At 43.2% G+C, this 25,930-nt stretch overlaps 1 long non-coding RNA gene and 1 pseudogene across 1 annotated transcript; both read left to right on the top strand.

Annotated features, from left to right (window-relative positions):
• Positions 1 to 5,591: 5,591 nt before the first annotated feature.
• On the top strand, positions 5,592 to 8,814 carry LOC116520279. Its single transcript, XR_004256745.1, has 3 exons — positions 5,592 to 6,169; positions 8,417 to 8,636; positions 8,773 to 8,814. It is a non-coding gene; the product is annotated as an uncharacterized LOC116520279 (long non-coding RNA).
• Positions 8,815 to 8,840: 26 nt separating this feature from the next.
• LOC116520274 overlaps positions 8,841 to 25,930 on the top strand; it is a 36,907-nt pseudogene continuing 19,817 nt past the window's right edge.

Raw genomic sequence — 25,930 nt, 5'->3', positions numbered from 1 at the left:
AGATTCTGTGGTACTTCTGGATGAGATTTAGAAAATTACAGAGACATGAGGAACCATTATATAATTTCACTTGGCAAAACTCTGATTAAAATAATAGCAACAAAATGTAAGGTTTTTTAATTTTAAAACTCTAGCAAAACATAGATTTATTTCCAGTTTAGTTAATTAATGCCATTATAAACAGGAATGCAATTGATTAAATAAAAATGACTTTTTCTTTTATTAAGAATACTTATTCTACACTAAACTAGAAAATATTTCATAGGCCCTTCAACAAGTTTGTTACAAATTTTCAGGATTGCATGCATTCTTGAAACTGATACCATGTAATGTTAAAAAGCAGATAGCTAACTAAGTACACTAAAAACCATGTTTAATTATTTGCTACTTGAGGCCAATAGCAATGATGAAGAAATTTCTGTCATCCTCAGTGACAATATTTTTAGGGCCAAAAAATAAAACTCTGTATATTGGATCTGTTGAATGGAGAAAGGCCTGCCCCCCCTCCCCCAAATGAGACACCTTCCATGATAATAGGAGAGGAGAGCCTGGAGACAGCAATCACAAGGCAGAACGTAGCTAAGAGAACGGAAACTTGCCTCTTGGAAGGAATGACCCGGTTTGGCTCCCACTTTCAACAATCGAACAGAGAAGCGAAGAGGCAGGACAGACGAAGCGGGAGCCAAGCCGGGCTAGAGTGTTGGGCTGAAGGAAGGAGGGATACACACACTCGTGTTCTCCCCCTTCCTCTCTCTCTCTCTCTCAAATGGCAAATCCGAGCCCGGTCCCATGCCTTCTCCCAACCCCCGCCCTGTTCTCTTAGCTCTCCTCTCCTATTATCGTGGAAGGCGTCTCATTGGGGAGGGGGAAGCAAGCCTTTTTCCATTTCAAGGAGCTGCTGCTCCTCCCCCCCACCTCTTAGAAGTCCAGCCAGCTGCCCACCAAGCTCTCCGCAGAGACTCACCCAGAGTTTTCACCGCGATTTGCCTGGTGAGGGGAGGCGGCAGGTTGATGCAGACCAAATCCACAGTATAATAAATACAAGTATAATAAATACTTGTATTTATTATACTTGTATTTACTTCCTCCTCCTTCTCCTCGCTGCGATCTGGTTGCTTCCCTTCACATCTTTGGAACGGCTTGGCTCCTTTTTTTTTTTTTTAGGGCGCCCCTCCGTTGGGAGGAGGTGGAGGATAGGCTCCAACTCTGCCCAGAGAAGGAGCCCGAGCGCTCCGGGGAAACGCGGCAAGCAAGCCAGCACTTCAAAGTCATGTTTCGCTGAATGACGGGCAAGTTCTAAACTGCCGGCATGACTTTGAAAGGGCTGGATTGCCTTCTGCATGGGCCGACGTGGAAGGCAAGCGGCAAGCCAGCCCTTCAAACTCATGCTGGCACTTTAGCGTGCCCCTCAGCCGCCATTCAGCGAAACATCTTTCGCTGAATGGCGGGCGAGTTCTAAACTGCCGGCATGACTTTGAAAGGGCTGGATTGCCTTCCGCGCGGGCCGAAGTGGAAGGCAAGCGGCAAGCCAGCCCTTCAAACTCATGCTGGCACTTTAGCGTGCCCCTCAGCGCCATTCAGCAAAATATGTTTCGCTGAATGGCGGGCAAGTTCTAAACTGCCGGCATGACTTTGAAAGGGCTGGATTGCCTTCCGCGCGGGCCGAAGTGGAAGGCAAGCGGCAAGCCAGCCCTTCAAACTCATGCTGGCACTTTAGCGTGCCCCTCAGCCGCCATTCAGCGAAACATCTTTCGCTGAATTGCGGGCGAGTTCTAAACTGCCGGCATGACTTTGAAAGGGCTGGATTGCCTTCCGCGCGGGCCGAAGTGGAAGGCAAGCGGCAAGCCAAGACTTCAAAGTCGTGCCGGCAGGCAGGGCTGGAGCGAGCGTGCTCCGTCCCGGTGGGTGCATGAGCGGAGCACTTTTCCAGTGCTCCTGTGCCTGGAGAGCTCCCTCTGCATATGAGCCCGGGATCCACCATTTGCGCTCCCTTCCTCTGCCTCGCCACCCGCCTTCCCTATCTAGGGACTCCTCCAGCAGAAATAGCAGAGTCGCGTGGAGCGCCGCTCTGCCTTTCTCTGTGCTCTTCCCGCCTGGACGCCCAGAGCCTCCCAGCCCGCCTGGCCCGGGGTGAGTCAGCTGCAGTGCAGCGGGTGGCGATCCCGCCACCCCCCCCTCACTCGCCCCGCCCGTCACTTACTCTGAGTTCGGAGAAGAAGCGGCGGCCCCAGGTGGCACTTTTCGCAGAGGTTTTTCCTTGTCCGGAAGTGGAGCTGGAAAGGCGAGCTCGCTCCCCGCTCACTCGCTACGCTACCCCGCCCATGCGAGCGGCAACGGATGGGCGGGGGACTCATGCGGCATGCTAAGCGGACTCCAGCCAATCAGTGAGCTGGCTGGGATGGAAAACTTTAAGCATGCCGCGTTTTCCATCCCAGCCAGCTCACTGATTGGCTGGAGTCCAGGCCAATCCAATCTGTGAGCGGCAGGCTGGGCTGGCTTAAATTTGTAGGTAGGAGGTAGGATAGAGAACAGAACGATGAGCCAGCCCAGCAAGCTAGCAGCTGATGGGCGGGAGCTGCGAGCGCCAAAAAAAGCGTGCTTTTTAAAAAGGCGGGCGGGACGCGGGAAAATGCGTTGGAAGGCGGGTGTGTCCCGCCAAAAGCGGGACGTCTGGTCACCTTAGAGTAAGGAGTATTGTATTATGATCACTTTCCAATCGCGAGTCTACCTCTATCTTCTGTAAGAACGTCAGGAGGTCATAAGATATTATCCAGTAGTCAACTGTGGATTTTCTTCCTGCTCCCCGGTAAGTATATTCTGCTGGAAAATCGCTCCATGGGGACCCGTTAAGGATACACAGATCCAAATGTTCAGTCATTTGTCTTACACATAACCCTGCCCGATTAGCTTTAGGGTCTTTAAATTGTCTGGCATGCAAAGATTCCTCTGTTACATTTTCATCATAATAAATCTTAAACTGCTTATATAATGCTTGATCATTTGGACCCATCCTAGCGTTTAAGTCCCCCCCTATAATTATTGCAGCTTTGGGGAATTTGGCTGAACAGCCAAGAATAAAATCTTCTATGCTGTCCCAAATCTTGTTAATCTCATTATTCTTATTAAGTGGAGGAATATAGATATTGAATAGCAAAATCTCCACCTGTTTAAATAAGAGTAATGTAGTTACAACCCATGAGTGGAAAGGTGGCAGTGGTACACATTTAAAATGCAAGGATGTATTAACTAACGTCACAATACCCCCTTTAGCTCTCCCCCCCCACCTTGCTTGGAACAGCCGGAATTGAGTTGACCCAATAGCCATCTAACTGAATCTCTGTGGAGGTCCAGGTTTCCTGCAAGAAGAGGATGTCAAATTGTGTTATATAGTCAAAAAAGAGTTGGTCTTTTGATGGGACGGACCAACCTGCTATGTTCCAGGTTATAAGGGAGAGTGGGTCAACTTTTGGAGCTCATCAGGAAACTTGATTTATACACAGGGAAGTTGTCTGGTTGTTACCATGGGTTAAAGTGTCATCGCACACTGCATTGATCTTCTTTAAAAATAGGGAGGACCCGTCTAGGTCATGTGTAGACTCCTGAGGAACTTCTTCAGGGGGTGAGGCTTTAGCACCAGCTAACACAGCTTGCCATTCCGAAGCCTCTTCTCTGGTTGTAGGGCAAGGTGTTATTAGGTCATCTTTCATTTTTTGCAATGGTGGCTCTTTCGTGAGTCGATTCTCAGTATCTTGGTTTGGAGCTGGCGGTGATGAAGGTGTCGTGGAATTTTCATACAGGGATGAAAACATCTCCATCTCTTCTGGGGCCTCTAATACCCCCTTTGGGTCTTGGCTTCTATTTTCTATGATCTTGAATTCATGCAATCTCTTGCCCTCTGGGGGGGGTGAAGTGAGAGGCTCAATTATTGGGGAAACCAAGTCTATAAGTGGCTCTGCTGTGTCCATTGTGACCAATAAGGATTTCTTTAAATTTTCTAGCTTGAATAATATATTGTCTTGTTCTTTCCTTGGGAGAGCGCCAAAAGCGTTAATGAGGCCAGCTTCTGTGCTGTTAAGTATCTCTTCTCCGGGCAGGACTGGTTGACTCCCACTATCATTCTCTTTCTCTTCCAAGGTTGAAAATGAGGTGGTGTCATTCGCCTTGGAGGCTTGCATGTTAGTTATTAAAGGGTTAACCCTTTCCTCACCAAAGACTCTGATGGGAAAGATTTGGAAGGAGGCTAAAAATGCCTTCATCTTGAATAACATCTGAGGAATGGTGGACTGTTTGAAAGACAGAAGGATCCGCTTCCAGTTTGGGGCCTCAGGTAACCACTCCACAGCACGGAGATCAATCATGCCCTGTGACAGTGAAGAAGCTGGCTTAGGGAATTTAATAACCCACTTCTGGAATTCCAACGTCCATAATTAAGTCTGTTCAAATGGATTCTAAAAGCAATCCTTTGTGTTTGTAGCGAGCGATGTGATTGTTGTGATTGAGGGAGGGATGCTTTCCTGATTTCTTCTTTTTTGATACCTTTTCCTCTCGTTGCCTTGTCTGGGGGGGGGATTGTTTTTTTGAGAGGGCTGTCTCCTTTTATCTGTCTCTTTAACTGTTTCTCTGGCTCTTTGTTCTATTGCCTTTTCCTTATCCTGCGAGTGGGAGTTAATCAAATCTTCTGCCTGAGCTTTAGTGGGAGTTCTTGGGGCCCGATATTGCATTTGAAGAAAAACAGCTAAATCTTTTTTCAGTGACTCTACATCATGTTGGATGGCATTTAATTGTTCAAATATTGAGACCACCGTTTGCGCTGTGAGAAGGCATTGCCATAAACTCGGTTGAATTTTCCCAGGGTAAACTCTCCATACTCTGAATTAACTTAGACTCAATAAAGGAAGTTGTTGGGCTAGTTGTTTGTGATAAAATCTGGCAGACATTTTGTTCCCCCTCCACCCGATTGGAGAAGTCTAGTAAATGCTGATTTGCCATATCTTTTTGCCAGTCCTGTTCCAATCTCTCCAGATTGTTGGGGCTGGGAGGGTTAGTTTTACTTACAGATCTCTTGCCAACAAAGAGCTCCTCAATTCGTGGCTGTTTTGCTGTCTTCACTGAAGGAAGAGATCCTGGGCTGGTGCCATGGCGTTTCTTTCTTTTTCCCATGCTTATTTAATTCTTCAGCAGCAACAAAAGTTTTTGTTTGTATTATGTTCTGCACTGTTATCTCCATCAAAAAATGTTAATTAGATAAAAAAGAATCGGGTAGGAGTACTAAAAATTGATAAAATAAAATAAAACCGGGCGGCATTACTGCAAACACGCTCCGGCTGCACCGGCTGCAGCTCCACTTCCACTCAAGGATTTCTTTTATTTATAGAATATCTTTTAAAATTATTTGGGGGGGGGAACTTTATTTTTTAATTGTTTATAAAATATATTTACTACAAGAAATGCAATATGTTCAGACCAGCTTTATGTGTCTCAAAGTGGCTGCTATTCTATGGGCAGGCCAGGTTGGTGCAAGGCAGCTTTGCCAGATTTGGTGTGTTTCACCCTCATTGAATTTTATATCGTATTAATAGTATTAATTATACGATTATAAAATCGTATAATTTTAATTTTGTTTTAGATTATTAACACAATGAGTAAGAAAAAGAGGATGCATATTACAATACTATTTTTGCGTTGTATGAAAATTTCTGTTGCTCCATATACAATTTTTAGTCAAGGCCCCCCCCCTCTGGTCCATGGTGTCCCCTCTTTACCAATCTGAAAATCTGGTCACCTTATACAAGACCTACAAGCGCTGCCTGGTGGGAAGATGCCCCATTCTGAATTTTGCTATCTTTTTCCTTCCATTTTTCTATTGTATATTTTTTAACAAAATAGTTTCAATGATTTTATTGTTATTTTATTTTGGGGGCTTATTGGGGGGTTGTTGATGTTCCAATTTTAATGGCAGCTACATACATTGAATATATCACTAAATAAAATGTGGTTAACGGATTTCTTGACTTGAAGTTTCAATTCCCCTCCCACAAAAGGGGAAGCCTGTTTACAGTGATAACTGCGGACAACGAGATACATTTTGAAAAAGTTGGACAAAGTTTCTTTGAAATGTCTCACAAGATTGTTCTCCGACTCTGCTTCTCAGTGCTTTTCTTAAGAGCTGGTAAGTTGTTTTTACTGTGTTTCTAGCAGATTCAAACCAGGACTGAAATGAATGTTTTGTTTTTTGGATTCATCATAATTTTCAGATTAAAAGATTTAAAACTGTGGTGGAACTTTATTTCCACCCAAAAAGCTGAGTTGGAGAACCTCAAGAAAAAGGGAGATAAGTTTGAAATAAATTCTAGCACAAGAAATAGAAAACATTTTCTGCATTTTTTCTTTACAAAATATAAGAAACATATAGACAACGCCATTATTTATTTTTTGTGGGAATATGCTACTTAAATTAAGAGGACTAAAAATTCAATTTCATACCCAAACATACTGCAGGTCCAGAGCAGTAAATAAACATTTCAAAGTCCCATTTCATTTCATGTAGTCAAATAACCACAAAACATTTTAAAAAAATGAGAGGAACTGAAAAAGTTAAAAACAGGAAACAGATTTTTTTAAAGCAAAAAACCCAAAGTTTGGAGAATACAGAAATAATTTTATAATCACCAAGAAATATATTGATTTAAAATATGCTAATATTTTAATCATCAAATGCATTTGTAAAGGTAGACAATTTTTAACAGCAGTATCTTGGTTAGGGCCAGTGAGGGGTTTTTTAATACAATTTTTGTGTAAAGTGAAAATGCAGAAACAGTTTTTTGAACAGTAGCGGAAGGAAATAAAATATCTCAAACTGCCAAATACCACAAAGACAAAAGTGAAGCACAAAAATATCTAAATGCTGAAAAGCAATTGAAATAATTGTAAAACTACTTTGGGATTGGATGCGGAAATGCTAATACACTAAATTACCAAATTGTTAGGTTGAAATCCGAGTGTGTGTAATGGACCCTCTTCTGACCTCCTTTTTGAATGCAGCGTCTGGGGCTTTCATGAGCCCCCTTACCAGGGGTGGTTGCAGATGATACGGCCTGGTACGGGCGTACCGGAGCCTGCCTGGAGCACCGGGTACCGTTCCGGGATGGTGCTCCGGAGGGCCCACCCACCTGCCCGAGCTCCTTACTGGTGCTTTAAGCCTTCGGCACTTCCATGCACACGCATGGCACATACAGCACCTGTGCGATGCTCCGCCAAGCAGCTGGAGCGGCGTGGAGGCCTGTGGGGGCATCGCAGGCAGTTACGACGCATGCGCGTGTCCATGTGGACAATGCCAGATCCGGAACCCACCACTGGCCCTTAACCATTTCTGGAGTGGTATTGGAATCAGAGTGAAGTTGGAAGATCCACCTCTGTTATTCTGTAAGGATCTCCTGCTTGAGCAAAGGGGCTGGACTAGAAGACCTCCAAGGTCCCTTCCACCTCTGTTATACTGTAAGGATCTCCTGCTTGAGCAAAGTCCCCGGCACTGTGTCCGATAGGCGTCTTGCGTTTATGGCGGACATCAACGCGAGGCGCCTGTCGGACACAGTGGCAGGGGTGTTGCTTCTTGCCGCCGTCGCGCTCCACTGCCTTGCCCCCCGCCTCCTCCGATGAACAATCCTGCTGCCCTGGCCTGCAGCCAGCCCACCTACCCCTCGCCCGACCTGCTCCCTGCCTGGACTCACCGCTCTTCTCCTCCTCCTCCCCGCTCGATGCTGGGCTTTAAAGGGGTCTCCTCTCCCCAGCCAGCCAGCCCACCCAGCCAATTCCTCCCCCCACCACCACTGTGTCCAACAGGCCAGGTGTCTCGCATTTATGGCAGACATAAATGTGAGACGCCTGGCCTGTTGAAACACAGCGGCGAGAACGTCCCTGCCGCTTCCGTGCTCCGCCGCCTCGCCCCCCTGCCTCCTCCGACCCCACCGCTGTGAAGAAAGAAAGAAAAAACACAAACAAACCTCACAATAAAAATTAAATTTTTTATTAAATTACAAATTACAAATTAAATTACAATAAATTTGAACCCCCCTCTCCCTCCGTCCGATCCACCTTTTCAAGCTGTGGAAACTCTCTCAACTCTCCTCTTGTCCGCCCAACGTAAGCGTGCTCTTAAGGCATGATTCGCTGCTCCCCGATCAGGAGGCGGGAGAATCAGTGCCTCTTTTGCATCTGAAAGTGTTCGCTTGTTAACTCCGCCTTAACTTTTAAAAGGCGAAAAATTCCTTAAGCAAAAGAGGCCCCGAGTTCTCTGGCCTCCTCCCATAGTTAACACTGAGAGCAGACACCAAGCCACTGTGACTTCGAATCTGGTAGCAACTACCCTGGCTTTAATTATTTTTTTAAAAAAATATTTAAAATTCTTCCTTTCCCTCAGGAGACTGGTGAGGCCCCGCCTCCCCTGCCTCTAGTGACTGCACGTCCCTGGTTCTAGCGGGTCCCTTTCTCTCCTTCAGGGGAACGACAAGGAGGTGGTGCCTGGAGAGGAGGAGGCGGGGCTACGCAGGAAGGAGGGGCTGGGAAATGGAGCGCCTTCACTTTCGGAACCAGAGAGCTGACGGAAGGAGCGGTTCCCTTCGGAGGCGGAGAAACCGGAAGTAAGTAGAGCCTGCTGAGACGGAGTGGCAGCCTGCGAGGGTCTCCTTCGGGTCCTCAGGAGGGGAGGCCTCGGCCTGGGCCTCTCCTGCGGTGAGGGGGACGCTGCCGTGACCCGCCTCTCTTTCTCCCCTGCAGGAGGACGGAGGAGCCCGGCGGGGGAGGGAAGGAAGGAAGCGCCACCCGAGAGGAGGAGGAGGAGGAGAGCGGGCCCCGCGGAGCAGCCCCGGGAGACGGCGGGGAAAGGCCGGGGGGCTCCGGAGCTGCAGGAGGGATGAGCCCAGGGGGAGCCCGGGAAAGGCAGCTGCCTGGAGGGCGATGCGGGGAGGAGGAAAACGGGGAACACGCTGAGACGGGCCTGGAGAACGGAGGGTCCTTCGGAAGACCCCGGAATCCCCAAAGGATCCAGGAGGAAGAAGAGAGATATCAGTGCCCGGAATGTGAAAAATTATTCAAGGGAAATCAGTATCTTCGAAAGCATCTAAAGATCCATTCAGGAGGAAATCCTCATAAATGTCTGGAGTGTGGAAAGAGCTTCAGCCAGAGGAGCACCCTTTATGCACATCAAAGGATCCACACAGGAGAAAAACCTCATAAATGTCTGGAGTGTGGAAAGAGCTTCAGTCAGAGGAGCACCCTTTATGCACATCAAAGGATCCACACAGGAGAAAAACCTCATAAATGTCTGGAGTGTGGAAAGAGCTTCAGTGAGAGGAGCAACCTTTATACACATCAAAGGATCCACACAGGAGAAAAACCTCATAAATGTCTGGAGTGTGGAGAGAGCTTCAGTCAGAGGAGCAGCCTTTATAGACATCAAAAGATCCACACAGGAGAAAAACCTCATAAATGTCTGGAGTGTGGAAAGAGCTTCAGTCGGAGGGGCGACCTTTATGCACATCAAAGGATCCACACAGGAGAAAAACCTCATAAATGTCTGGAGTGTGGAAAGAGCTTCAGTGAGAGGAGCAACCTTTATAGACATCAAAGGATCCACACAGGAGAAAAACCTCATAAATGTCTGGAGTGTGGAAAGAGCTTCAGTCAGAGGAGCGACCTTTATGCACATGAAAGGATCCACACAGGAGAAAAACCTCATAAATGTCTGGAGTGTGGAAAGAGCTTCAGTCGGAGGAGCAACCTTTATACACATCAAAGGATCCACACAGGAGAAAAACCTCATAAATGTCTGGAGTGTGGAAAGAGCTTCAGTCAGAGGAGCAGCCTTTATACACATCAAAAGATCCACACAGGAGAAAAACCTCATAAATGTCTGGAGTGTGGAAAGAGCTTCAGTCAGAGGAGCAGCCTTTATAGACATCAAAGGATCCACACAGGAGAAAAACCTCAGCCCAATCCCAGCATTCGGGCAGGGGGAGGCCGAGGGTCCCTCCTGGGACTGCAGCCGTTCCCTCTCTCCGGGGTCCTCCCCTAGGCAAGGTGGGTTGGGAGGTCTGGGGGTGCAGCCAGGCGAGCAAAAGCTGAAGGGGCCACGGAGTTTTCTGCCCTTTCAATGCTCTCCTCGTTTTGCACTGAAGACCTGAGCTAATCTGATGCTGGAGCCCAGTGAGGCTTAGAGCGGTGGAGGAAGTTCCCTTCTCAGCTGACACAATAAGAACAAGCCAGCTGGAAGGGACCTTAGAGGTCTTCTAGCCCAACCCTCTGCTCAAGCAGCAGATCTCATCCCGAAGGTGCTTTTTCAGGAGGCAACTGGATTTTCTTTGCTTTCACTTCTCACCCAAGAAATGTCCTCCGTTAATAGGACAGAGCAGAAGGGAATTCTTTATTGGCCAAGTGTGATTGGACACACAAGGAATTTGTCTTTGGTGCATCACCTCTCACAGTGTACCTGAAGTAAAATAAAAGGCATCCATCAACATACAACACTCGGTGATAGTCGTAAGTTACTTATAAGCAATCAAATCATACTAAGAAAGAAACAGAACCATCTAAATTGTCAAGATACAAGCAACATAGTCATAAGTGGGGAGAGACAGTTACCGAGAAGAGTAAGAAGAAGATAGTAATGCAGTCTTAGGAGGAGGTGTTGGAATTCGTTGGTTTTTTTTTTTTTTTATGTATATTTTATTATGTTTTCATTCTATACAATCACATATTCACTGTGCTTGATCAGGGCATATAACATTGAATAATAAACACGGCCCTCATTTATATAGAAAATGCCCTCTACAATACAAACCCAGTATACCACCTTGGCCTGCCATACACCCTCTTTCAACCCCCTCCAACTTTCATTCTTCCTTCTCACACACCCCTCTACGCCTACTTCCCCTCCCCTTCTTTCTAACCCTATCACTCCCTCTCCATTCCCTCCCTCCCTTCTCCTCCTCCTCTCTCTCACCCTCTCCACCCTCCTTCTTCTTTCACTCGACTCTTTCCTTCGGTATCTATTACCTTCCAGTATATTCGGTTTGTACTATTTTCGCACTAACATTGAAAAGCCACAGTATACAAATACAATCATGGAATTTAACACATATTGTATTTCCCCCCTCCCCCCTCCCCCTAAATCCCCACCTCCCTTCCCTCCCCCCGACTTCCCAAAGACCATACGTGGTATAATTTTTGAACAATCACAGTCTGAAATATCTCTACATTGAACTCAGCTTCTTACTGTTACCCAAATTTTAAACAATTTAAGTTATTACCGATACTAAGCATAAGCTATCTGGAGTTTTTTAGTCCCATATTTACTTTTTATGTAATCAATCCACTTTTTCCAGTCTCTTTTGTATCTCTCGTTTGAATGTTCTTTGAGATATGCTGAGATTTTGGCCATTTCGGCTAAGTTCATAACTTTCAAAGTCCATTCTTGAATTGTGGGTAAATCTTTCTTCTTCCAATACTGCGCCACCAAGAGTCTTGCTGCCGTTATTAAATACAGGATCAAATTAGTCTCTGCTACTGTAAAATCAATGCATATACCCAGTAAAAACAGCTGGGGGGTAAATTTTATCCTTCTTTTAAAGATGTTTTGCAGGATCCACCATATTTTTATCCAAAATGCCTTAACATTACGACATGTCCACCATATATGAAAATATGTAGCATCACAAGAACCACATCTCCAACATTTAGGTTGAACATTTGGATACATAGAGGCAAGCTTTTTAGGATCTAGGTGCCATCTATAAAACATCTTATAAAAATTTTCTCTCAAGTTTTGTGCTTGTGTAAATTTCACATTCCTTACCCAGATTCTTTCCCATGTTTCAAGCATTATTGGTTCCTCGACATTCTGAGCCCATTTTATCATACAATCCTTAATCAGTTCCGTTTCAGAATCCATCTGTACTAATACATTATATATCCTCTTTATATGCATTGAGCTTTGATCTCTTATTTGTTTAGACAAATTATCCTCAACTTTTACAAAGCCAGTTTTTTGATCTGTTTTCCACCTAGCTTGTAGTTGACCATACTGAAACCACGTTTGAACTACCTTCTCTTCTTTAAGTACCTCTAAAGATTTTAGTTCCATCACCCCTCTTTCTGAGATAAGAAGTTGTCTATAGGTGGTTCTATCGTGTTTTTGTTCTACATTCATATTTTCAATTGCATGTCTAGGAATTGCCCACATGGGCACTTTATCATTTAGTTTATGTTGATATTTTTTCCAAACCCGCAATAAAGCATTTCTTAAGATGTGATTTTTAAATTTCTTATCCGTTTTTTTGTTAAATAACAGGTAAGCATGCCAACCATATAACAAATCATATCCCTCGATATTCAAAATTCTGTCATTAGTTAGATGAATCCAATCACTAATTGCAGATAATGCCACTGCGTCATAGTATAATTTTAAGTTAGGTAATTTCAATCCTCCTCTTTCACGTGCATCTTGCATTATTTTCATCTTTACCCTCGGCTTCTTTCCTGCCCACACAAATTTGTTGATACCCTTCTGCCATTCTAAAAGATTCGCATCTCTTTTAAGTATTGGTAACATTTGAAAAAGAAATAAAAATTTTGGTAAAATGTTCATTTTTACTGCCGCTATTCTACCCAGCAAGGACTCCAAGATATTTAACTTTTTTAACTACCTCACATCTTAGCATCGCCCCCAGTTCTTCCTTCTGTTTGGTAGTCATATTTATAGCTATTATTTTGGTTTTTCCTAGATTTATTTTAAATCCCGAGACTTGACCATATTGATTGATCGTGTTCAATAATACCCTACTAGATTCCTGCGGTTGTTCCAATATTATAACCAGATCATCCGCAAATGCACGAATTTTATATTCTTGCTGTCTAATTTTGATCCCTTTTAGACCGCCCAGGCCCCGTATCTTATTCAACAGTATTTCCAAAGTTATAATAAACAATAATGGGGACAGAGGACAGCCCTGTCTTGTACCTTTTTCAATTTGAAAGGAGTCTGTCAGACTTCCATTGACAATGATCTGGGCTGTTTGCTGCTGATATATTGCACCAATTGACCGTAAAAAGCCATCTCCTATCTGCATTTTTTGCAATGTCTTCAGCAGGAATTGCCAATTAACTCGATCAAAGGCTTTCTCCGCATCCAAAAATATGAATGCGGCCGGGATTTGATTGTTCTTTCCCAGGTATTCTAAAGCGTTGATAATTAATCTAACGTTATCCTTCATCTGTCTGCCCTGTATAAAACCAGTTTGATCGGTATGTATCAGTTGCTGAGTTACCCCCATTAGCCTATTTGCTAATATTTTAGTAAAAATTTTATAATCTACATTAAGTAATGAAATAGGTCTGTAATTTTTTGGTTGGGTGAGGTCTTGATCTTCTTTGGGTATCAACGATATGAACGCAGTCTTCCACGAGGGAGGCACTTTCCCTCCTGATTGAATTTTATTGAATAGTTCTCTGAGGGGTTCTACCATTTCTAACTGTAGATATTTATAATAAACAGCTGTTAAACCATCTGTGCCTGGTGCTTTCCCTAACTTTAATTGTTTAATTGCCTGCAAAATTTCCCCAGAGGTTATAGGTTGGTTCAGCTTATGCCTATGTTCTTCTCTGAGTAGGGGGATTTTCTCTTTATCTAGGTATTTGTCTATATCTCCGTCCTTAATTTTATCCCCTTTATACAACTCTGTAAAAAATTCCCGAAATACCTTTTGAATCTCTTCCTGTTGAAACACTTCCTTCCCTCTGTGACACAATTTGGTTACATTTCGAGCTTTCCTTTTTTTTCTAATCTGATAAGCCAACCACCTACCGGGTTTATTTGCATTGCAGAAAGTATTATGTTTAGCATATAATAAACTAGTAGCTACCTGGTCAGAGATCAGCATATCAAACTGAGATTTTAATATAGCAATTGTTTCCCTAATCTTTGTATCTCCTGGATTCAATGTTAATTCTGACTCTTTCCCTTTAATTTCCTCTTCCAATTCTTTTCGTTTTTGCCCTTGTTTGTATCTATGTATTTTATTTATATTCATTAATACTCCTCTCATATACGCTTTGCTTGCATCCCATACATATTCCAAAGATGTACCCTTGTTCATATTGAAGACAAAATATTCTGATAGCAATTTTTTACAGTCATTAACATACTTTTCATATCTAAATAAGTTTTCATTCAACCTCCAGGACCTTCTTGCCTGGGCTACCCTTCCCAATTCCATCCAGACTGGATTATGGTCTGAAAGAACTCTCGCCATAATCTTTGTCTTCTTCACCCTACAAAGTAAATCATTTGTAATTAGTATAAAATCAATCCTTGAAAGAGATTGATGTCTATTGGAAAAAAAGGTAAAGTCATATTCTTCTGCATGCCTCTCGCGCCAAGCGTCTCGCAATTCAAAGTCGTCCAGCATGTCAAAAAAGGGTTTGGGTAACTTAGCTCGAAATTTGGTGTTCGGGCGAGCTGTCTTCTTATCTCTTTTGGTGTCGATCACGCCATTCCAGTCACCCATTAATATACAAGACTCAAAATCCCACTGTACTAATTTAGCATGGAGATTTCTATAAAATCCATCTTGTTGTTGATTAGGAGCATAAATTCCCAAAAGTAACGTCTTTTTCCCTTCTAAGATTAAATCTAATGCAATATATCTTCCAAAGGGATCTGCTTCAATTAGCTCAGCTTTAATGTCTTTTCTTAAATATACTACTATGCCATTTTTCTTTTCCATGGCTGAGGTCGCAAAATGTTGGCCCAGTTTGGGGTTAAACAAATATTTTTGATCGGTTGATTTGATATGAGTTTCTTGCAAGCAAATTATGTCATTCTTAAACTGTTTAAGATAATGAAATATTTTCTTTCTTTTCTGAGGAGAGTTCAATCCGTTAACATTCCATGTCAAAATCTTAGTTGTCATTTTTGGTTGCCTGAAGCTTTTTTAGAGCCTCCCGCAAGGCCTGTCTCACCTTTGGTTTGGCTCCTCTCACAGCTTCTGAGCTTGTTGCAGTAGCTCCTTGGTCAGTGGCCAATGATTGTTGAGATTGTTGCATAGTAGCTTGTTTATCCGTTTGTCTGGTGGTCTTGCGGTTGGATCTTTTTTCCTTGACTCCTTGCCCTTCCGGAAGAGGGAGATGATACATTTTATCTGATGGTTGTGTGGTTTGCTGTTTATCTTGTTTGTCTCGTGATTTTTCACCATATCCCGAAGGTTCAGGATATCCCATCTTCAGAATCTTATGATAGAAATCACGAGCTTTCCATACAGAGCTGAGACGATATCTTTGTTTGTCCATTGTAACTATGATACCGAATGGGGCATCCCATCTGTACTGTATCTGGCGCCTTCTGAGCTCTTCCACCAGAAAAGCATAATCTCTTCTGGCTCTTAGCATCTGAGGCGGTATTTCTTTCAGAACAATCAGGTCCTGTCCACCAATTTGAAGCTTAGTATTGTAGGACTCTTGTAGTATCATATTTCTAGATTCTCTTGTAACAAAGTATATTACCACGTCTCGGGGAAGTTGCCTTTGTTTTGCCGCCCATGAGTTAACACGAAAAATCCTGTCAATCTGCCAATCAAAATTGGATCCCGGTTTTCCCACCAGACGGTCAAAAGCTTCAGAAAACATTTGCTTTAAGTTCTCCTGCTTTTCTTCACGCAGCCCCCTCACTCTTAATGCAAGCTCCATCTGCTTGTACTGTATCATAATAATTTGTTTTTCAGCATTATCAATTTTTTGTTCCACCACTTCAGTTTTGGATATCAGGTTAGTTTTAGCTTCATTGAGAGTTTCTAAATTATCTTCCATTCCAGAAATATATTCTGTTATCACATTTACAATTCCCATCATATTATCATTCATTTTAGTGACCCTGGTATCGAATTTGTCATATAGAACTTCCATCTCATTCCTTATTTCATCTTTGAAATCTTTAATCATTTCTAGATTCTGTTCTCTGAATTCTTTAAACATTTCTAAGTTCTGTTCTCTGGATTCTTTGAACATTTCCAGAAAAAATTCTTTTGTTAGTACATCTCCACTAGGGGGCATAGATGGTGGGGGCTGCAACTTTGTGCCAGGTATGGGAGACGTTTTCGGAGGTAATTTAACAGAGGTTGATTTGGATGCCATTATATTTTGGTTTTAATTATTTATTCTAAATTACTAATCCACTGTGCTATGTGGAGAAAAAGAAATTCCTCCCCCCCCTTTTTTCCCTTCTTTTTTTTTTTTTTTTTCTTCCAAGGGGTTTTACGGAGGATTTCAAAAGAGAAAGTCCGTTTAGAATGTTTGGAATGTGTCTGAATCAACAAAGAGTCTTGAAAGCTTTAAGGGAGTAGCTCTAATTAAATTATAAGAGATTATTTCTTTACCTCTGTAGCAGGAAGCCGGAGATAACAGATGCAGAAGCTGTAAACGCCATTTTGAAGACAGTTAAGCAAAAGAGGTTTTTATAACATTGAAGCTGGTATTTCAGATAGAGAAAAGGTTTTAAAATTCACAAGTTGGTCTTTGCTCGTATTGACTTTTAATAGTCTCTTTTCTAAAGATTGTCCTGAGGGGGAGGGGATCCTGTCTCGTGCTGTGAATAACAGCTGCGAAGTTCAGGTCGGAGTTGAATGACTCAGCTTTGGGTTGATTCTCCCCCTCCGTCCACAGCTCACAAAGAAACAAACTGTGAACTTCAAAGAAGATTCTTACCAGCTGAGATTCCTCACTGCTTTTTTCTTGTCTGAAAAAAAGAGTTATCTTCTTGATATTGAGTAGATAACGATCCTGAATTCTGGGGGCAGCTCTGTTAAGCTGCCGACCGGCGACAGGCCACTCCCCGGAAGTCGGAATTCGTTGTTGAGCAGGGTGATGGCAGGTGGGGGAAAGCTGTTCTTGTGTCTAGTTGTCTTGGTGTGCAGTGCCCTATGCACCCCAGAAACAGTAAGCACGGTAGTCAGCCAGCCCCTCCCCACTTTAGCTGCCTTAGCAGCCCCTCCCTCTCCACATCCACCTGCTCCTCCTTTCCAAAGACTGCAGCAGTGGGGGGAAATCCCCTCCAATACTGCCCCCTTCCTAGTTGCAGTTTTCAACCTTTTTGAGCCCTTGGAAACCGTGTCTGTGTGTGTGTGTTTTTCCTCCTACACCCTCTCCCTCTTTGGAGGGGACTCCTGTTGCGGCTGCTGCCTGTGCCACTGTGCCCTGCGACATAGCCCTCCACCCCTGGGTTGGCTCACCGTTGAGCCATTGGGAGCTTTGGATTTTCATACAGTGTTTTGCCCATCTTCTTCCCCGTTTTATTGTCCTCTTTTGTAAGCCACCCAGAGTCATTGGCAGTTGGGCTCCCCTTTGCTTCTCTCAAACTCTCCCCAATTCAGGCAATCAAGTTCTTTTCGGCTCCACACCAAACTTAGTGTCTGAGTTTGGAGAGTAAGATATGAAAATCCTGCGTGGCTTCATGATGCTGAATCCCCAGGGACATGACCCTCTTTTGCCCATCTTCCAAATGTTGAGGGCTCCAGCAGCTGAAGACCCAGAAAGAATCCAACTTGGAGAATATCAGCCCTGAATGATTTCCTGTTTCTTTTTTTCCCCAACAATGAGATATTGATTTCTATGAGGAAATTCACTAGCAGGAGATTCTCCTCCTTAGCTCCTCTTTAACTGGAGACGGTCTCCTTTTGGGCATGAATTACAAATTCAGATATCCAGGAAGAAAATGTATCCATGTAGTTGCTGTTTAAAAACAGGCTTGTGTTCTCCCCAATTGGGGTCTGAGCCTGGTGTGGAAGGCAATGATGGACCCAGACAGGAGGGGCAGGTTTTCTGATTGCTTTTTATTGGAGGACTCCAAGGAAAAAGGTTCCTGGTCAAAAGGCCAAGAACAAAGGATTAAGAAAGCTTTATGCATTTTCACTAAAGGAGAAGGCGGGACAAGGTGAAATAATAAGAAATACCCTCTAAAAAACACTTTAGCAATAATTCTACCATTTCTTCTATTGGTCTCTAGCTGTGCCATTCCTAAGCCTTGGCTAACGAAGGCCCCAGGAGTTCTCTAACAGGCCTTTCATTGGCTGCCGGCCATCTCTATTCCTCACTTTTAGCTGAGCTCTGCAAGTTGTCTAATTCTCCTTACTTTTATCCACTTTCTAGCTACCCATAATTGCTGCAAGCTTTACACATGCATATTTCCTGTTGATAAGCATTCTTTGTTCTTGTGATTATTTCAATTGCTTTTCAGCATTTAGATATTTTTGTGCCTCACTTTTCCCTTTGTGGTATTTGGCAGTTTGAGATATTTTATTTCCTTCCGCTACTGTTCAATAAACTGTTTCTGCATTTTCACTTTACACAAAAATTGTATTAAAAAACCCCTCACTGGCCCTAACCAAGATACTGCTGTTAAAAATTGTCTACCTTTACAAATGCATTTGATGATTAAAATATTAGCTAGGCCTATTTTAAATCAATATATTTCTTGGTGATTATAAAATTATTTCTGCATTCTCCAAACTTTGGGTTTTTTGCTTTAAAAAAAATCTGTTTCCTGTTTTTAACTTTTTCAGTTCCTCTCGTTTTTTTCAATGTTTTGTGGTTATTTGAGTAAATGAAATGAAATGGGACTTTGAAATCTTTATTTACTGCTCTGGACCTGCATTATGTTTGGGTATGAAATTGAATTTTTAGTCCTCTTAATTTAGACTATACTGTTAAGTAGCATATTCCCACAAAACATAAATAATGGCGTTATCTATATGTTTCTTATATTTTGTAAAGAAAAAATGCAGAAAATGTTTTCTATTTCTTGTGCTAGAATTTATTTCAAACTTATCTCCCTTTTTCTTGAGGCTCTCCAACTCAGCTTTTTTGGGTGGAGATAAAGTTCCACCGCAGTTTTAAATCTTTAAATCTGAAAATTATGATGAACCCAAAAAGACAAAACATTCATTTCAGTCCTGGTTTGAATCTGCTAGAAACACAGTAAAAACAACTTACCAGCTCTTAAGAAAAGCACTGAGAAGCAGAGTCGGAGAACAATCTTGTGAGACATTTCAAAGAAACTTTGTCCAACTTTTTCAAAATGTATCGTTGTCCACAGTTATCACTGTAAACAGGCTTCCCCTTTTGTGGGAGGGGAATGGAAACTTCAAAGTCAAGAAATCAGTTTACCACATTTTATTTAGTGATATATTCAATGTATGTAGCTGCCATTAAAATTAGAACATAAACAACCCCCCCAATAAGCCCCCCAAATAAAATAACAATAAAATCATTGAAACTATTTTGTTAAAACATATACAATAGAAAAATGGAAGGAAAAAGATAGCAAAATTCAGAATGGGGCATCTTCCCACCAGGCAGTGCTTGTAGGTCTTGTATAAGGTGACCAGATTTTCAGATTGGTAAAGAGGGGACACCATGGACAAGAGGGGGGTGTGTGGGCTTGACTAAAAATTGTATATGGAGCAACAGAAATTTTCATACAATGCAAAAATAGTATTGTAATGTGCATCCTCTTTTTCTTACTCATTGTGTTAATAATCTAAAACAAAATTAAAATTATACGATTTTATAATCGTATAATTAATACTATTAATACGATATAAAATTGAACAAGGGTGAAACACTAAATCTGGCAAAGCTGCCTTGCACCAACCTGGCCTGCCCATAGAATAGCAGCCACTTTGAGACACATAAACCTGGTCTGAACATATTGCATTTCTTGTAGTAAATATATTTTATAAACAATTAAAAAATAAAATTCCCCCCAAAATAATTTAAAAAGATATTCTATAAATAAAAGAACTCCTTAAAAACCATTGTTAAGTATTACACCAGCAATAATTTACACTGTAACCATTTCAAACTATTCCACAAAGAATAAGTTGAAGTAAAACCATTTTAAAAAATTCTATACTCAATACTTTGAAATGTATTGTGCATAGAATTTTTAAAAATTCTATTCTACCAAAATAAATTGAAATAAATCATTTTTAAAAATTCTATGCACAATATTTTGACACACTTCCCTCCTTGCTAGGTTTTTTTAAAATGGTCCCCATTACTCTTCATTGCAAGGCAAGAAGAACATTACTATCTAACTATGATTTGGAGACTCAATCTCTGCTTTTATCTAGTTATTTTACTGTTAACATTAAGTAGCTTTTAGGATTCTTTCCATCAACTTTTCTCTCCATCTAAAGCAGTGCTTCTCAACCTTGGTCCACCTGAAGATGCGTGGACTTCAGCTCCCAGAATCCGCCAAGCCAGCTGGCTGGGGAATTCTGGGAGTTGAATTCCATGCATCTTCAGGTGGACCAAGGTTGAGAAGCACTGACCTAAAGGAATCAGATGCTATCCCTGGCTGCTCATCCAAGGAGACGTGATGTCAATCCACAGGTGCAGGAACCAAAAATGTTTTGCTCCCCAAGACACACACACCCCCCGCATTTGAAGCAGTGAGAATGACCATGCCAAGGTGGCGCAGTGGTTAAATGCAGCACTGCAGGCTACTGCTAGATCAGCAGGTCAGCGGTTCAAATCTCACCGGCTCAGGGTTGACTCAGCCTTCCATCCTTCCGAGGTGGGTAAAATGAGGACCCAGATTGTTGGGGGCAATATGCTGACTCTCTGTAAACCGCTTAGAGAGGCCTGAAAGGCCTATGAAGCGGTATATAAGTCTACTGCTATCGCTATTGCTATTGTCTCCAGAGAAAGGGTGGTTAATGTACAGGTAGTCCTTGACCACAGCTGAGCCCAAAATTTTTGTTCCTGAGACATTTGTTAGGTGAATTTTGCCCCATTATACCACCTTTCTTGCCACAGTTCTTAAGTGAATAACTGCAGCTGATAAGTTAGTAGCATAAGTGAATCTGGTTTCCCCATTTGACTTTGTCAAAAGGTCACAAAAGGCAATTACATGACCCTAGGACACTGAAACCTTCATAAATACGAATCTGTTGCCAAACATCAAAATTTTGATCGCGTGACCATGAGGATGCTGCAACAGTCGCTAAGTGATTGGGTACTTGAGAGACCGCCTGCTGCCAATTACCTCCCACAGACCCATTAGATCTCACAGGGTTGGCCTCCTCCGGGTGCCATCTACCAGCCAATGCCACCTGGCTATTACCAGGGGGAGGGCCTTCTCTGTGGCAGCTCCGGCCCTCTGGAATGAACTCCCCGCAGGGATTCGGACCCTCACCTCTCTCCAGGCCTTCCGAAAAGCCGTCAAAACCTGGCTTTGCCGGCAGGCCTGGGGGTGATGAGTTCTCTCCCCTCTCGACATGTATGGTTGTGCGACTGTTGTCCACTTTTATTATTTGTATTTTGTCTTTTATGTTCCCCCTTTTTTCTCCCCTTTGAATTGTTCTCTGCCCTAAGTCCTCCCGGAGAAGGGCGGCATACAAATAATAAAATACCAATACCAATAAGTGTGAAAATGGTCGCTAAGTGTGAAAATGGTCATCAGTCACTTTTTTCAATGCCATTGTAACTTTGGTCACTAAATGAACTGTTTGAAAGCTAAGGCTAGCTTGCATTATAATGCCTTATTAGAATTGAAATAGAAATGAGTAGAGTAGAGTCGAGTAGAGTCGAGTCGAGTAGAGTAGAGTAGTTTATTAGCCAAGTGTGATTGGACACACAAGGAATTTGTCTTTGGTGAATATGCTCTCAGTGTACATAAAGAAAAATAAAATAGAATACATTCATTAAGAATCATAAGCTACAACACTTAGTGATAGTGATAGGTTACTAATAAGCAATCAAATTATACTAGGAAACACATTACTGGATTTTTAAATTACTGGATTTTCTTTCAAAGAAACTCAGTATGTGCTTCCTGATTATTAAAAGTGCAAATTCAGTGTCAATGACTCCTGACTATTTAAAAAAAGATTTTATCCAAAATAAATGGAAATAAACCTTTTTAAAAAATTCTATGCACAATACTTTGAAATGTATTGTGCATAAAATTTTTAAAAACGGTTTATTTCAATTTATTTCGGATAGAATCTTTTTTAAAATAGTCTAAGACAATTTAAAAAAAGAATCCACGCAGAATAAATTGAAGTAAAAAATTTCAAACTATTCCACACAGAATAAATTGAAATAAACCATTTTTAAAAGTTCTATATTGTGCATAGAATTTTTAAAAATGGTTTTTTTTTATTTATTTTGGATAGAATCTTTTCTAAAATAGTCTAAGACAATTTAAAAAAAGAATCCACACAGAATAAAACTATTTTTAAAAAATCCTATGCACAATAAATAACATATTATTTTAAAATACATTGAAAAAGGAAAAGAAAAAAACCCGGCTCCCTTACCAGCAGGCAGAATCAGCAGAACTCTGATGCGATGGATGGAAGGAACAGGGAGAGGCAGGCAGAGAGGCAGCAGGAACAGATAAGACACCGGACTGGACTGTGGAGGGACAAGAAGGGTCGCTAAGCAGGTGTGGAGAAAGTCTGCATGGTCCGTCCGTCCATTGATTTTGATCACATGACCATGGAGATGCTGCAACATTTAGAAGTGTAGAAACTTGTCATAAGTCACTTTTTTCAGTGCTGTTGTAACTTTAAATAGTCACTAAATGAATTGTTGTTGAGTCTAGAACTACCTGTAGTTTCAAGTCTTTGTATTGTCTTTGTGTGCATCTTTTTGGTATCTCAACATTAAATAATAATATAGAGCAGTGGTCCCCAACCTTTTTATCGCCGCGGACCAGTCAGCCTTTGATAATTTTACCGTGGCCCGCTGAGCGTGCGCAGGGGCGCACGGGGCTCTCTTCCCTGGAGCCTTTGCGCACGGCCCAGGAGCTTTTGCGCACGGCCCAGGAGCCTTTGCGCTGAAGCCTGGTCCTTCGCCTCCCCCCCCCGGAGAAAACCGGTCCGGAGAAAGCCAGTCCCCGCGCCTCTCACTCCCACACGCGCCACCTCCGAGCGTCACAGCCCCACCAGCCCCGCATAGAGCGAGCGAGCAGCTCAAGGTCACCTCCGGACAGCGGCAGTGGCCCCTTCCAGAAAAACCTGCAGCAAAGGCGCCAGTTAACCACCACCTGCTTACCAGGGTTGGCTGCCTCGGGCGCTTGGGCAAAAGTGGCCCCGAGGAGGCGGACGCGCATAGCTGACGCGCGTCTTTCCGAGCTCCACAAAAAACCCCAACGGCCCCCTTTCGGTGCGGGCTGGAAGCCAGGCGGGAAGTTCCCGTTCTCTTACTTGGGCTGTGACGACTATTGGGGAAGTGTGCAGCGCCTCAGAAGTAAAGCTGCTGCCGCTGCCGCCGTTCCTTGGAAGCGACGGAGCGGCTGAGGCAGGAAGGCGCGCGGCGGTGGCAGCTGTTCAGCCAGCCGCCTCGCAGGAGAAGAGCCGCTCTTGGGTTTCGCAGGGGGCGGCGGTGGCGGCGGTACCAGCAGCGCCCGGGGATTCCACCAGCGTGTGCGCGGACCTTTGGGCAGCTGTTCAGCCAGCCGCCTCGCAGGAGAAGAGCCGCTCTTGGGTTTCGCAGGGGGCGGCGGTGGCGGCGGTACCAGCAGCGCCCGGGGATTCCACCAGCGCGCGGGCGGACCTTTGGGCAGCGGTTCAGCCAGCCGCCTCGTAGGAGAAGAGCCGCTCTTGGGTTTCGCAGGGGGCGGCGGTGGCGGCGGTACCAGCAGCGCCCGGGGATTCCATCAGTGCGCGTGCGGACCTTTGGGCAGCTGTTCAGCCAGCCGCCTCGCAGGAGAAGAGCCGCTCTTGGGTTTCGCAGGGGGTGGCGGTGGCGGCGGTACCAGCAGCGCCCGGGGATTCCACCAGCGCGCGCGCGGACCTTTGGGCAGCTGTTCATGTCCCCCGGCTGCTGCGCGGCCCGGTGCCAGGTACTCCACGGCCCGGCACCGGTCCGCGGACCGGGGGTTGGGGACCACTGATATAGAGCATTCACACCTAGATTTTAAGAAAATAGCTTATGGGCAGTAGAAAAGCTACTGATATTAATCCCTACAGTCTTATATTATTAGTTAGCATAATTATTATATATTTAACTACTTCAGAGTAAGCCTTAATCATTCCATAACCGATTAGGGGTAATTTTGTTGGAATCTTTTTTTCAACCTGGTCTATTTCATGAACACTTTGCAGGGAAAAATCTGACTTAACATTTATTTTTTAGATATATATTCCTTTTTTCCATTTAGGAACTCAAAGCATCACCTCCTTTCTCCCATTTTTCCAAAATACTTTCAGGAAGTAGGTAGAGCTAACAGAAAATGACTTGCCCCAATCCCCCAGCAGAGCAAAAGAAAACTTGAAGATGAATTTCTCTATTGTATTTCTACTCTTCCACCTTAATGATTCATACTCCCTCTCTGGCAGAGCGCTTTTAGACATCCTTTGTAATTCCAGAAGAGGAATCTTTTAAATTTGGGGAGAATATTCTGGCTATTTCGCAAATAGGGATTTATCCTTTCATTAATAGATTTTGTGACATTGCTGGTCACAAAATTTTCTTGCTCAGAAAGAAAACTCTCACAGCCTCTAGCTCTATTCTCAACCACAGAAACTCAATACAGGAGGTGACTTTGGTTATTCCTCTATCTTCACTCAGCTTAACTCCGACAGTGATAAAAAATTGGAGGAGATGGCACCATCCAGGCCACCTTGAGTTGGGGGGGGGGGAAAGCAGGATATATATTTAATTAATGCATAAGGTAATAGCTTGTAATTTCATACTGACATTTCTATTTTTATAAATCTTTGCTCTGTGCATTTATTAGCCAGAGCACATTTATTCCTTTAGAGTACTATACTATTCTGTTCATTTGTCCAATTTCCTCTCCCAGCTTTCATTCAAAGGTTCTTGGTGTACATAAACTTCTATCTTCAGAATAAACCTACCTACCTACCTACCTACCTACCTACCTACCTACCTACCTACCTGTCATCTATCTATTGAAAAGTAGCACCAGCTGACGCTACATTAGAACAATTGAGGCTGTGTGTTGAAACTACCAAGTAGGAGTGTAACAACTTTTTTATTCTATTGATATGCAGCAAACATCATCACTTTAGTGACCAAAGTTACAATGGCATTGAAAAAAGTGACTGATGACCATTTTTCACACTTAGCGACCGTTGCAGATGCCATAATTAAAAAGATTTATCAGTGTGCAGAAATGGACAGAATGACGGGTTGGCTGAGGGACAAAGGAGAAACGGAACATTATCTGAGTTGGAACCTGTGGTTTATGTGGGCGACAAAGAGAACAGCAGGGACTTAAAACGGGGAAAGTTAAAATAGCAGCTGTTAACAATGGGAACTAAAAGTGAACTATTGTAACAGATCCTTGAATTGTGTAACAAGAAGATGCTGGTTAGAGACTAAACAATGAGGAAGAAAAAAAATGTTGGGCTGTGAATGTATGTTTAAAGTTGTATTTGTATTTGTATGTCTTATTAAAAAAATGTATAACCAACAAAGATTATTTAAAAATAATAATATTCAATACACAATTAATTAAAACCCTTAAAATATTCTATGAACAATAAATATTTTTTTTTAAAAAAAACATTAATGCATAAAGGGAAAAAAGCAGGCAGAATCAGCAGCTCTCCGATGTGATGGATGCAAGGAGCAGGCAGGTGAGCAGGCAGCAGGTAAGGTGGCCTGGCTGGCAGGCTTAGGCAACCAGGGGAGACTGGGGGACTGGGGGGGTGGGGGGTGGCAAGAGAGGCCTCAGCTGGCGATTCTGGGGCCCTTCCTCCACTGCAGGGCTCCGAGGCTCCGGAGGCTCGGTCAGCATAACGGTGGCCATGTTTTTAAGCCAGCAGCCACCTGGAGGCCTTCTTTACTGGTGCAGCCGCTTTTGGGGCGAATAGGGCTTCGGTTTTCAGCCCGACAGCCCCAAAAGCCT

Source organism: Thamnophis elegans, chromosome 17 (genome assembly GCF_009769535.1).
Source record: "Thamnophis elegans isolate rThaEle1 chromosome 17, rThaEle1.pri, whole genome shotgun sequence".
Lineage (NCBI taxonomy): Eukaryota > Metazoa > Chordata > Lepidosauria > Squamata > Colubridae > Thamnophis > Thamnophis elegans.
Note: the sequence above shows the minus strand (reverse complement) of the source record. Positions and strands in the feature narration are given on the sequence as shown.